Raw genomic sequence first — 12,797 nt, forward strand, 5'->3', positions numbered from 1 at the left:
TTATAGCTCTATTGTGCAATGTTCTCTCAACCTAGCATGATGTTACCCAGGTAGAGAGTCCATCAAGCTAGGTTGAGAGAACATTGCACAAATCTCATTTTTAGGTGAGTTTCCTCACTCCGAGGGTCATCAAATGTTCACATGAGAGCACTGTTCTGTTCGTACGTCTCACATTGAATGTCAAAGTGGCCCCTAACCCCATACACTAATACCTAAACCTCACCTCGAGTTACTAGGTGGGCCTCCCATTGGAGAGTGCATTTTAATAAATGATCCCCCTTAGATTGTAAGCCCTACATTTATATATATGCTGTTATAAATCCAATTGTTACCTCACTTTTTACGTGATCAGGCATTGGTGTGATATTGGTCTGGGAATGGCCTTGTGATTGTAAGCACACCCATTACAGAGATATTATTTCACCCTGCACACCTTTAAGCACTTCTGAATGAGGGTGTAATATATGCTATCACCCAGTACAACATTTAAGTGTGTCCTTCTTACTTAGCCATGCATGTTGCACCTTCAGTGTTATTTCTGTTTTACAGCATTTGTAAAGCTGTTACTCTCCAGGGTCCAGGACAATGTGGGGCACCTGCACACTTATGCATCCACATGTGAGCGGGACAATGAGGTCCATTGCTGAGGGCTCGCAGGACATATCATGCTATGTAGGCCACCAAGGATTATAACACATGTGCCTCGTTTACTGTCACTATCAGGCAGAACACATGGTGTCTGCCACATGTCTATCATGTAATGTGTACAGTGAAAACTTTATTTCAAGTACCCTGTAATGGTGCATTGGCAACAGAAATCCTGAACAGTCATATGTGTTTTATGTTACACAGTGACCTACACGGCCAAGATCTGAGAGAAAGAAAAGGGATATTGATGACAGCAGCAGCTAACAGGCTTCAGGCAGATCTCCTCTGGAAGAAGAATTGGTACATGAGGCCTATCAGGCAAAATGCATTTGTATAAGATCTTGTCAAATCTGGCTGCCACTCTGTGTGGTCTCCTAGGCTCGTGCAGTGAGACATGGGAGATCATGTGGGTGAACAGGATGTAGGTCCATTGGTAGTCCGTGGTGTACAGCCACATTATGGAAAATGCAGCTCAGTAACTGTTGGGTTTGTGACATATTGTGGATTCTTGGTTGAAGTGGCGATGACTCCTCCCATGGGGAGGGGCCCCGTGGGGATCCACAACGATTGGCTAGACTCTTAGTAAGCAGACACTGAGGAGAGAAAGCTTTATTATACTGCAGTTGATGAGTAGAATCTTGCCCAAGGAACGGACAATGCTGTAGTCCAGCAATATCACAATAGCTCAGATAGTCTCTGTAGATGATGGTCTCACTCACATGTAGCAAAAGGTCCGGTAGTGTTCCGCAGTGTGGGATAGGCCGTGAACCTGAAGGGTGGAATGAGGAGAGCTGAAGCGTAGTGATATTCACAGAGTAGCAGTGCTGATTTCCTTTGGTAGTTGAATGAAGAGAGGGACCCGAGGTCTGAGGTGCAGGATACGCTGAGCAGAATAGGCCCTCGAGGAGCGAGTACCTAGGAGCGTCGAGGGTTCCTGAAAGAAAGCAGACAGGACCCCTAGGGGTGGGTGTCCTTAAGGTTAGGCAGATTAACCCCGGAGGGCGAGTAGAAGCGAGAGGCCCCCGAGGAGCGGGTACCCAGAACTTCCGCAGTAGTGAGATATCCTGGAGGGTAGTGAGGAATCCAAGTGAGCAGCTTAGAAGCGGTCAGAGTAGCAAAACCAAAGTCCTTGCTAACTCGTTCAATTGGAGTGGAGCGGAGGTTTAAATACCTGGAGGTACTGACGTCATGTGGTGGGGCTGCCCCTGAGGTTCCTGCAATGACGTATTCAAAAACGTAGCAATGTGGTCATCCATTGCTCCTACCATGTGACAGGGGCCGGCCAATGGCACCGATAGCCCCTGTCACATGGTAAGGGCAAAGGGCCATAGGCGCCATTTTGATAAGTGGCAGCCGAGAGCGGGAAATCGCTCCCGGGACCCCCACTGGACCACCAGGTACTTTAAGAAAGTTTTGGGGGGGTCGGGAGGGTGGGAGATTCTAACTAATTAGATTTAAAGGGTCGGGGTGGGTTTGGGGTTTTTTTTGTGTGTGCCCTTTCTTCCCCCCCTCCCCCAAAACGATAAGAAAACCATATGAAAAATTTTGTGGGGTTTTCCTATCACTTTTGGGGACCCCCCCAATATCTGACGGATATTTTCATCCGTCAGAAAAACAATTCACATCCCTAATAGCAATCTCACTTGCTCATGTGAGTGGCTAACCACAGCATCCAGTAAGACTGTATAATGTTTCCTGTACCTTTACTGAGCCTTTAAACCTGATTAGCATTACTTAACAGCATTTAACATTGTTGTTGGCTGCTATGTGAGCAAGCAAGCAGTTGCCAAAAGGAGCTCATCTGCTCATGACAACAGCATCTGATGTGGCTATTGGAAGTATTGCATGACAGGCCCTCGCAACCCAGCAAAGGCCACTGGTGTGTAGCTGCTTGCCAACCTTGAACACATATGTAAAACGTGACGCACCTACCATCAAATGCTGTACCTCATGCTGTGCAGTCTGTCCTCCATAGAAACCCATTAGTGAGCCCACACACAGAGAATACAGCAGGCCAGCAACATGCACTGCAGACTGCTCATGGTACAGGTGTGTGAGCCTGTACAGAAACTGTATGTGACTGTCTTTCTGACACTTCAGTAATGGCCCACATGAGATGGTGCTGTTCCGGAAGTGTGCACAGTGTACGATTCTGAATCGCCTGACACATTGTAACAGCTCCCAAGAGGAGGATAGGAACATGGCCTTTTAGGTTATAAAGACATGCTATGTAAAAGGATCCCTAGGATGGTAATGAAGTACTGGGGTAACATGCATGGAGAGACAATTCCAAACTTATTCAGAAGACATGGTGATAAGCTGCCCAAAGCTAGTTACAACCTGAAAATTCTTGCTGAGCAAACTAGATGGGTCATTTGTGTCTTTTTACAATGTTTTCATAGATCACAACACTTAGCAGACTCTATTAATTTAATCATGGATTTCTATTTTATCTACTGTCTCAGTCAATGAAAATGATTTAAATTGCCATCTTGTCTTAATCAACCTATATTGCTTTTTTGTTTGGCTTCAGCCACTGTTGGCTGAAGTCCTCTGCAGCATATTTACAGGTATGTATTTTAGCTTTATTCAATTTTAGTAAGTTGGGAACAGTGATAAGTTAAAGACTGATGGGTTTTTATAAAAGGAGGCACCTTTTTGATTTCTAATCAAGTAAATGTTGGTCTCTTTTCCATATTTCCTGTCAGATCATACAGCACAGCTTTTATTTTCTCTACCTTAAACAGATGCCCTCTATGGGCCTCATTTTCTAAAGTATCGCAGGCCTGCGATACTTTAGAAAACTGTGGTAATGAGGGGCCGAAACCGGGGGGGGGGGGGGGGGGGGCAGTCCTGTGCTAGTCAGCAGCGATCGCACCTCTGCGGTGCGATCGCTGCCGGCATCACGCCCAATAACTCCACCATAGAAGGTGGAGTTATTGGGCGCGAAATAGGCAGCGAACAGGCCCTTACCTTTTCGCTGTCCGCGCAGTCGTTGCAGAGTCAGCCCCGGTGACGCCCCAACTCCTCCTCTTCCGGGGCTGACTCCGCCCCGATGTAGGTAGCGCAGGCGTGTGCTACCTTCGCTAGCTATCGCAGGCTGTTAGCGCAAGCCTGCGATAGCCTTGAAAAATAAGCTCCTATGTGTTACGGTCCTGGGCCGTGCCCCGGTCCCTCCACCTACCTCGGAGGCGGCCCGGGCCGTTTCGGGGCTTCCTCGGGCCTGCAGGCCCTCCAGCGCGTCTCTCCCTCCTCGGGAGAGATGCAGACAGTCCGGCGCGGCTGGCCCCGCCCCCTGACACGCGCGCACGGGGAGGAGCTCCTCTTAAAGGGGCCAGCGCGGGAAAACCCTCTGTTCTGCTGTGGATGACGTCAGACACCCTCAGGGTATAAGTACCCTGCATCTAGATCAGTCTAGTGCCTTGCAACAAGGTTCCTGGTCTTCGGCCTGCTGTTGCTGCGTTCTTGGTTTGCTCTTCGTCCCGCTTCTGCTCTGCCCTCCTTGCTGGATTGATTCTTCTGGACTCCGACCACTGGACTGGCTTTGGACCGCTCTCTGGACTTCGACCCTTGGACTGGCTTTGGACCGCTCTCTGGACACCGACCGCTGGACTGGCTGCGGACCGCTCTTTGGACTCAGACTCCTGGACCGACTTTTGGATTACCTACAACCTGCTGGAGGCGCCAGCCATCTGGAACCTGCTGGAGGCGCCTGCATCCAGACCATCTTCCACCTTCAGGGAGTCGCCTAAGTCCCAGCGGCCGTGTCCCTACGGGCTCCTCCTGGGGGGACTTCGGCTTCCAGGGTGAATCTCCAAAAGTCCCAGTGGCTGGACTCCTAAGGGCTCCTCCTGGGGGAGTGCCGGTGTCCAGGGTGAAGATTCTTCTATCACCAGGGTCCAACGTCATCCGTCCTCCCAGTGGGTACTGAGTCCCTGGTCGCATAGGACTCCACCATAGTCCAGTATCTCAGCTTGCTCCGAGCCTCCGAACCGCCTCCTGGTTGGGACACTTGCTGTGGACCCCTACAGCACTCCATCCTCTGTCCCAACCGGCTCAAGGGTCCACGAACACAACACTATGTTTGTTATACCACAGAGAATTAAGTATTCAGATATAATACTATCCCCTTCCCAGTTATTTTATTCTGAGTAACAATCTTTAGCCAACTAGATCAAAGCCTTTAAAAATTGATTGAGATAATCTGCTACATGTAGCTGCTTAATGTTCACTAATATGTCCATATTCAGGCAGCTGTGTTTTGACAAAGCTAACTGGGCAATATTGGTTATCTATCCAGATATTGAATCCAAATCTTCACTGGCTGAATGTCTGGTGTAAAGCTATCCAGAAAAAAGAGTTGTCTGGGAATCGTTAGTCTTAATATTTGTCTGGCTAGAGTGATCTGGGAAACTTTTGTCTGGATAAATTATAGTTGACAGGTGGGGGGCGCGATATTTAAACTGTTGAGGGTTTGTCCAGATAACTCCAAAGGTTAGCCAAACAAACCTTTCAAATATGGACCTCTCAGTGGCTAACTTTAGCTGACAAAGTTCTGAACGGGCCTTGGGATGGGTTAGGGAGGGGGAGGAGGAGAAAATTAGGTGGCTAGTATTGATATTCTGTGCTAACCGCCTAACCTGGCCAGGTAAATTTAGGCACTATTCTGGCAAGAGCTGCTGTCTTTCCTGCCCAATGGCAGAAGGAGGGGGCCCCCAACTGTCCCACCCCACATTTTCCCCCTTCCTCTCCCAAATGTAACCTTTTTTTTTAAGTCTTCGTAGTCTGATCTTCCATCCTGACTGTAAAAGAAAAAATGGACACAATGCCCTCTCCTTCCCAATTTTCAAATTTTAAAAGGTGTACCTTCAGCCTGCTATCCTCTCCCTTCCTTCTGACTTTCAAATTTAGGAGAGCCCCCCAAAATGGGGATCCTCTCCCTCCTTCTCTCTTGTCAAATAAAAAAAATAAGTGCCCAGGGCTGGGGATTCCCCTGCCTTCCTCGGTGCCTGTTGTCCAAAAGAGACTGCAGCTGGCTAGGTTTCTCCCCTTCCTTCCTCTCTCCCTGTTCCCCAAAAAGGTCCAGAGCATCATTGTCAGAGCAACACTGCATGCCAATCTGGGAGGAAGTAAAACTGCATCCTTATCCCAAATCATTTCAAGAGTTTTGGGGGTGCTTATTGAGGTTCAGAAGGGGAACAGTAGAGGGTGGGGGTAGGGGTAGGGGTGATTGACCTTGGACTGTAAATTCCATTTGGATGGGCTGGAGGAGAATGTGGGCTGTTGTCAGGCCCTACTTTTCATTCCACTTGGGTAGGCAGGAGAGGGTCTGTGGGGTGCTGTCAATTCCCAATTTTCATTTAATTCAGGAGAATGGGAGGGGTGCTGTCAGGGACTATTGACCCTACACTATACTTTTAAATAGGCTGGCTGGTATATGACTTAGCCAACTAAGTGTTGACTTTCAGTGCTAGCCAGCAAAGTTGAGGCATCCAAAAAACTGAGCTCCCTAATTCTAGGTAGCTAAGTTTTAGCTGCTTAGATTTAGTATGATTGTCACTTCAGTCTGAAATCTAACCAGCTAGATTCTGCTGAAAATCAGCTTAACTTAGGCAGCCAAAATTTGACCGGCTAATTTAGGCGCTCAGCCATTTCATGAAAACTGTCCTTGTAGTGTCCGGTTTTTGGATGGTTCACAAGAATAGTCTCCTCCAGCTTTAGAAGTGCACATTTTGCTGAAGCACTGAAAAAAAATTGTGTATTGTTCTCTTTGCATGCCAAGATGCAGTAGATTTCATGGTGGGTGACTTCAACATAACCTCTGCTCAGCTGAAACCTGTTTCTCTTAGAAGGTGTAATTTAGCTGTGCAGCAGAAGTATTGTTCGGGTTTATGTTAGTGGGGAATTGCTCTCTGTAACTGCTGTGCAGCCAGCTAAGCATGCTGTGATCCACTTTAGTGGGAGGGGTTATAAAACAAGCACGTTTTTCTTATATAGTGAGAATATATTAAGCATGCTTATACAAAAAACAAATTAACAGATACTCTAATATTCATTTTTAAAGCGCCCTATTGTGTTATGAAATTAGTTTCCATGTAGTATACTCAAACAGGGATGGGCAAACTATGGCCCTAGCCAGTTCATTTCCTTTTTCTACCACTAATACGTTCTCTATTATATCTTGTCCATTGCTGCACCACCACTGTCCTTCAGCAGCCTACCCAACATCACCAGTAATTGTGTGATATTATGGGCCTTTTTGATGACATCAGTCAAGCTACTAGAGGATATCAGTAGTGTGGGTGATATTGGGGGTGGCAGCGGGTGATTATGTCTTCAGTTGACACCTTTGATTTGCTGCAGATGCCAGTCAGAGGAAGGAGCTCGCTCACCTGTCTTTATACTCCAGCCTTGTTTTGATTGTCCTCAGCCCCTAAAGGAGGAGTCCACTGCTCAATTTAAAAACAGTGTTGGGGGAGCTGAAGTTCGGCAGGCATTTTCACCTGGATGGAACAATCCCTTTTGTGATTGTGAATCAGTGAATAGCCGCTGTTGGTGCTGTTTTGCTCCTCTGTTTGTGCCCTGAGAACTGAGATATTCATGCCAATGTTCATTCTACTCTGGTCTTCTTATTGCGCCTTAAAGTATTCATGCCACTGTTGATGCTGCTTTGGTAATCCATTTGTGCCCTGGGGTGTTTTTGCTAGCCACTATTTGTGCTGCTTTGATCCTCCACCTGTGCCTTGGGTGTTCATTGCCACTGTTGGTGCTGCTTTGGTCCTCTCTCTGTACATTTGGGGTATTTTTGCCATTGTACTGGTGTAATATAACTTGCTGAGGGAGATGGGTTGCTAGCTTGGCCTTCTCACTGTGGTCAGAAAATATCATAACCTGTGTATATTCATTTTTAATGTGTCTTCATTATTTCATTTCCCAGAAAACCCTCCCATCCCTGCTCAAGGAGCTCCAAATGGGGCCCCAGCTCCTAGTACAGATGAAAGCCAGTGACGTGGCCCTGGTTACAAAACGTTTGCCCATCCATGTACTAAATATTCAATTTGCTAGATATATTCCTTTAACACATCAAAATTCTATTGGGTTCTGCCGTCTGGTATATTTGAAGTTTATTATTTTGGTTTATTTTTTGCAGCCATTTATATGAAAGGGCTTAATGGCATTTCTAGTTTTGTGCATTAAAACTATATTATTTGTAACAGGTCAGGACAAAGTCCAATGCAGGGCAACTTAGTGGTTAGGGCAAACTAAAATGATAAACAAAGACAAATAATAAAAGAAAAAAGATGTCACAAAGTGAAAAAAAGTTGGATAAGAAAGTTTGGAATATCTGATCTTGCTGTTGTCATCCTATCCTTCATCCTAGGTGTCTAAACTGGCCCTCTGACAAATCAGCCTGGACAGCAGGACCCAAGTTTATTCTTCCTGCAAGCACATGAGAAAATATTCCACAGGACCATTATGTAATTATGTTGCCATTGATTCTTCTGATTGAATTTAGCCTTGCTAAGTCCTTGGGCTTAATTTACCACCTATGCTTGTGGGCTTCAGAATGAAAAACCTTGTGGGGCGGATTTTAAGAGCCCTGCTCGCCAGCGCGCCTAATTTCCATAGGCCTGCCGGCGCGCGCAGAGCCCCGGGACTCGCGTAAGTCCCGGGGTTTTTCGAGGGGGGCATGTCGGGGGCGTGTCAGGGCGGGGCTGATCGGTGCGGCGTTTTGGGGGCGGGACGTGGCGTTTTGGGGGCGGGGCGCGGCGTTTCGGGGGCGGGCCCGGGGGCGTGGTTTCGGCCCGGGGCGGTCCAGGAGCATGGCCGCGCCCTCCGGAACCACCCCCAGGTCACGTCTCAGCGCGCTAGTGGGATTTACTTCTCCCTCCGGGAGGCGTAAATCCCCCGACAAAGGTAGGGGGGGGGGGTTTAGATAGGGCCAGGGGGGTGGGTTAGATAGAGGAAGGGAGGGGAAGGTGAGGGGAGGGCGAAAGCGAGTTCCCTCAGAGGCCGCTCCGATTTCTGAGCGGCCTCGGAGGGAACGGAGGCAGGCTGCGCGGCTCGGCATGCGCCGGCTGCACAAAATTGGCAGCCTTGCGCGCGCTGATCCTGGATTTTAGCAGATACGCACAGCTACGCGCGTATCTGCTAAAATCCAGCATACGTTTGTTTGCGCCTGGTGCGAAGGCGCACTTTTTTAAAATCTACCCCTAAGAATGTTCATATTTTGCTGAATATAGCAACTATAGTAAAGTGGGTATTTTGGGAGTGTGAAGGAGTTGTCCTAGAACCCCTCCTTAACCTGAGTGGGGCCAGGAATCTAGCCTGGCCCACCTTAATTCCTAGAGAGAGAGAGAGAGAGAGCTCTCGGGGCAGAGCCCCAGAGGAAGAATAAGAGCTGGGAGCCAGGTGGGGATAGGAGGCCAGGCTCAGGTCTCCAGGAGAAGACTGCTCCTGAATAAATTGCTGTCCTAACCAAAGCTGTGAGTAATAGGGATGTGAATCGTTTTAGGACGATTAAAATTATCGTCCGATAATTTTAATATCGTCTTAAACCGTTATGGAACACAATACAATAGAGATTCTAACGATTTATCGTTATAAATCGTTAGAATCGTGAGCCGGCACACTAAAAACCCCCTAAAACCCACCCCCGACCCTTTAAATTAAATCCCCCACCCTCCCGACCCCCCCCCCCAAATGAGTTAAATAACCTGCGGGTCCAGCGGCGGTCCGGAACGGCAGCGGTCCGGAACGGGCTCCTGCTCCTGAATCTTGTTGTCTTCAGCCGGCGCCATTTTCCAAAATGGCGCCGAAAAATGGCGGCGGCCATAGACGAACACGATTGGACGGCAGGAGGTCCTTCCGGACCCCCGCTGGACTTTTGGCAAGTCTCGTGGGGGTCAGGAGGCCCCCCACAAGCTGGCCAAAAGTTCCTGGAGGTCCAGCGGGGGTCAGGGAGCGATTTCCCGCCGCGAATCGTTTTCGTACGGAAAATGGCGCCGGCAGGAGATCGACTGCAGGAGGTCGTTCAGCGAGGCGCCGGAACCCTCGCTGAACGACCTCCTGCAGTCGATCTCCTGCTGGCGCCATTTTCCGTACGAAAACGATTCGCGGCGGGACATGTACCCTCTCTCTCTTCTGATTTGATACTTTGTAATTATCTTTTTTCTTTAAACTTGCTTCAAGTTGCCTTGCTTCCTCAGCAGCCCCTCAACAGCATTTTTCAGTGCTACTAAAAAAAAACAAAAAAACAACCCTTAGCACAAAAAGTTTATGGAAGGTCTGGCTTCAAGAAGGCCATTTATGTAGATGGCTGAAAGATCTCCATCACCGATAGCTACACTACTTGTTAGAAATGTCTGTGGCAAGACCATGACACAACCAGCTGTTATGACTATGGCCAGATGTCTCCAAGATGGTAAACATACTTGCTTCTTTTGACCAGAACTTTTACCAGGGTTTTTTCACATCCCACCAAATCACACTCTTTCATTTGAGATCATGAATAAAGCGGTGTGATTGCTATTTTAGTTCACTTGACTGTTATTCTTTATTTCTGTGCATTTGAAATCATATCCTTCAGAATCTGTGTATATAATTTGCTTCATTTGTGAATTAGATACTCTATCTGTCATGCTTCAGAAACCACATTTGTGCTGATTTTTTGGGACATATACAGGTCAATTTTCAGACAGCCCATGGGGTTTGCAGAGCCATGGGGACATTTTTAGTATGGATCTGCAAGCTTATTTTCAAAGAAAAACCCAGCATGGGATCCCCTTTGAAAATTGGGCCAGCCACAGGAATGGGGAACCATTCTTGGTTTTACTACTTTTAATAAACTGAAAATCCACAGTTGTGGACTCTGTCTACCCATGTGACTCCTTATTTTCCAAGTGTACATCTTGACTAAACTTCTGCAAACGAACCCGGATCTATATGTCTAAACCATATAAGAGTCATTTAAATTCCCCAAAGGTATAAATAATGCAAAGGCGAGCACATTTTAGTGAAAAGGAAGTTCTAGAATGAGAGTCAATGGTATGAGACATGCAACATAAGTAAACATTTATTAATTTAAAAGGACATATGAAGCAACCTCCTAGTGAAAGTGGTGGAGGAAAATAGAGTATCAGAGTTCAAGAAACATGGGACAAGCACAGAGGATTCTTAGTTGTGAGAAAGTGAAAGTTAAGAGGGACATCAAGTGGGGACATTAAATATTATGTCTTAGAAGAGAATGCTACAGTTAACATCCGGTTAAAGATCCAGCATTTTTTGAAGTCAGCATAGTTTTAACAAAGAAATGTTGTACCTAAATGTGGAATTTCCTCATTACCCAATGGTCTAGCTGTAGCAAATTTACACAGATCTTTGGAGAACCCTCCCATCAGACCATTTGTCTCCTCTAAAGGGCCTTTATTAGAACCTCTTGCAGTTTTCAAAGATCATTTTATAAAACCAGCAGATGATTGTGAACTGGTTAAAAGAAAGAAAACAGAGTAAGACTAACTGGTCAGTTGTCTCAATGGAAGATTGTAAATGATGCCGTGCCTTAGGGATCTGTACTAGAACCAGTGCATTTTAATATTCTTCTAGAAAAATCACTATTTAGCATACTTTATATTTGGGCAATGATGTCTAATATGACCTCTAATATGCTGTCAATGTAATTTATGGAGAGATTCTCTAAGTTTCTATATTTATTTATTTAATTCTTTTATATACTGACCTTCATGACAGGTGGCATATCAAATCGGTTTACATGGAACAAGGGGGTAAAACATTCTTATCAACCATTTAACAGTAAAATAATCAGAGGAGGTAAAAAAGTTACATATAACAAGGAGATCAAACTTGGGAATAGAAGAAAGAGAAGGACAGAGGGATAACCATTGTTATATGCTTGCTGTTAATTACTTAAGAAAATAAAACAATATTTATTGTTTCACTTTTATTCAATTTTAAAATTTATAGCTGCCATGGATCAGACAACCTGAGCAATGCTTTTGCTAGTATAAAATAAAACAGGATAGCAACACCACATAAACTTGCAGCACTGGCCAGGTAGAGAGAAAATAAAACAGCACATCACCAAGTCATTCTGATCTCTGTGGCTGCTACCTTATATTCGGGACTTCCTGCCCATTTTTGCCACTCAGTGTACTTATTTGGAGACACCTGGATCTCCCTGCAACAAGCAAAGGCATATTGCTTTCCACTTTTTTTGGTCAGTTTATTTCTTGAATATAGGCAGCTATGGGTTACAGCTGTCTTGACTGAGAGCTGTTAGTAGAGGGGGATGTTGAACCAAGGTCTGATGTATTTTCCCATAAGGTTGCCAATCGGCTCTGGTTTTTCAGGACAGATTGATCCAGTCCTGGTTTTACCCCATTGCATGCTGGGGCTTATTCTGATTTACCTAATGCATTCCCTCAGAAAATCAAGACTATAAGTACCTGCATGTGGGGGAATAAAACCCGGACTGTTATAACCTGTCCTAGATATCTGGAGCCAATTGGCAACCCTGCTTTCCCACCTGGAGGTTCAGCACAGTGCTAAAGGATCCTCACCCCAATTCCCTGGCCTTTCAGATACCTCTAAAATGGACTCCACTTATAGCAGAAGAGACAACGCTGACCACCAGATTATAGTTTAACACACGATTTTAGAATTTGTAAAATAAGTTTCCAGGTGTTTAGAAACAAGAACAAGGGCACAAACAAAATACTGCTTTACTAAACTCCTACTGATCTGTTCTTCACCTTCAAATCAGTGCAAATAATAATTACTTTTTTTTAGGGAGCCCCTCATCCTAGTCCCAATGTTTCACCCTTGTCTTTAGAACATGAATGAAGAAATCCCTAGGTCTCACTACCTGGTAGCTATTTCTGTTGTCTATTATTTAAATCCCTGCTAGCTACAGGCAGTTCCCTAAAGACTCCCTACTATTGTAGGCTGCAGGGCTCATTAACAATTCTTGAAAGCTTTGATTTAATCAGTGCCAGTCTCAGCTTTCTAAAGCTCAAAAAAAAAAACCCTTTGATAAAGTGCAAACTCCTAAAGCTTTTATAAGTTCAGCTCACATGAGTACTGTAGCAATCCTAACCACTTTAACAGTTATTCCCTGTCCATCTTTTAAC

The 12,797-nt window shown here is 45.9% G+C and overlaps 1 protein-coding gene across 2 annotated transcripts in view; it reads left to right on the plus strand.

Annotated features, from left to right (window-relative positions):
* The window catches only part of LOC115088242 (exostosin-1-like), a 226,093-nt gene that overhangs the window by 211,147 nt on the left and 2,149 nt on the right, over positions 1–12,797 (plus strand). The window contains exons 1-2 of one of the 2 annotated variants that reach the window (XR_003855730.1): positions 212–948; positions 8,030–8,126. The exons of the other annotated variant lie outside the window; for it this stretch is intronic. The gene's annotated coding sequence lies outside the window, so the exon portion shown is untranslated. Of the gene's footprint in view, positions 1–211; positions 949–8,029; positions 8,127–12,797 lie in introns of those variants that run through there. 2 annotated transcript variants of the gene reach the window in all.

The sequence above is a fragment of the Rhinatrema bivittatum genome, chromosome 3, assembly GCF_901001135.1.
Source record: "Rhinatrema bivittatum chromosome 3, aRhiBiv1.1, whole genome shotgun sequence".
Taxonomy (NCBI): Eukaryota; Metazoa; Chordata; class Amphibia; order Gymnophiona; family Rhinatrematidae; genus Rhinatrema; species Rhinatrema bivittatum.